The sequence below is a fragment of the Dysidea avara genome, chromosome 3 (assembly GCF_963678975.1).
Source record: "Dysidea avara chromosome 3, odDysAvar1.4, whole genome shotgun sequence".
Taxonomy (NCBI): domain Eukaryota; kingdom Metazoa; phylum Porifera; class Demospongiae; order Dictyoceratida; family Dysideidae; genus Dysidea; species Dysidea avara.
Genome location: NC_089274.1, coordinates 21059028 through 21060332, shown reverse-complemented (window position 1 = coordinate 21060332; position 1305 = coordinate 21059028).

Genomic DNA, 1305 nt, shown 5'->3' with positions numbered 1-1305 from the left:
TACAGCAGTCATCAATTAGACTGTTATATGTTTACAGCACAAGTGCTGAAGGTTTGTAGGACACCTGGTTCTACATGTATGTTTGAAACTTAAAAAAAAACAAACCATGCATTAGAAATAATATGTAACTACATAATGAGAGTTTACACTATCCACAGATGGGGATACTGAATCTTCTACAATCCTGCAGCCATCCGACTTACAATCAAACGCTTATAGGAGTGATCAGGATGTTTTCTCCTAGTTAATTGCATGTACTAACAGTTGAACACCGAGTGGCAATGTAACCAAGATACACCAGAACCAAAAAGGTGTATGCAGCTATATGTCATTCACATAATTGATACAGATGTACCTACTGTTTTATTATTGTTTCAGGAATTGTTATAGGTTACTGGTATCATTTAATTGTGGTTGCAACTCATAGAGTGTGTTGTTACCATATAGAGTGCTGTTTGGAGTAGTGTTGTTTTAGTACAGCAAATTCATTTTACTAGTTCTTGTACCCAAATTCCACCATAGTTTTAGTTAGTATTAGTTCTGGTACCCCATATTTTTGTAATTTTAGTTAGTATTTAGTTTCATTATAGTTAGTGTTAGATATCTTCACCTATACTAACCTTGGTAGCACCCCCTAGACTTCCAGAAACTTTAGATTTGGTGTTTTGATAAATTTTTCAATTTTATTTCCCATTTTATATCAATGAGGCAAACTGTACCGAGAATTCAATTCTTCAATTATTACACGGAATTTGCTGTTATCTACTAAATTCGGTGGTACATTGTTAGCACCTATAAAGATTGCAAGATGAAATGTATAATAGCCTTATGTTTATTGTTATTAGGGTTGTACAATTTAGATCCTAAACTACGTATTGGCAAGGAGGACTGTTTCAAATGGCTAGAAGAACCTCTCCCTTTGTCTTTTCAATTTCAGCTGCTTCAAAATGTTTATAAGCATCAGTATTGCATGTCTTCAAATGCTTCTTCAAGTTTTTATGTAGGATTGCTTGAGAAACCTTTCAGTTAGTTCTAGTTCTTGAGCTAAAAGTTTTAATGGTTTTGGTTTAGTTCTAGTTTTTGAATCAAAAATTGAAAGAATTTTAGTTTAGTTTTAGTTTTAGAACTAAAATAGACCACAATTTTAGTTTAGTTCTAGTGTACTAGAACTAGAATTAAATTGCTGTACTAAAACTAGATTTAGTTCTAGTTCCTTAGAACTAAAACAACACTAGTTTGGAGATGATAAAAGCTATAGCTACTCAGTTGTACTGACAACATGATTGTGTACTAAATGAATAATTA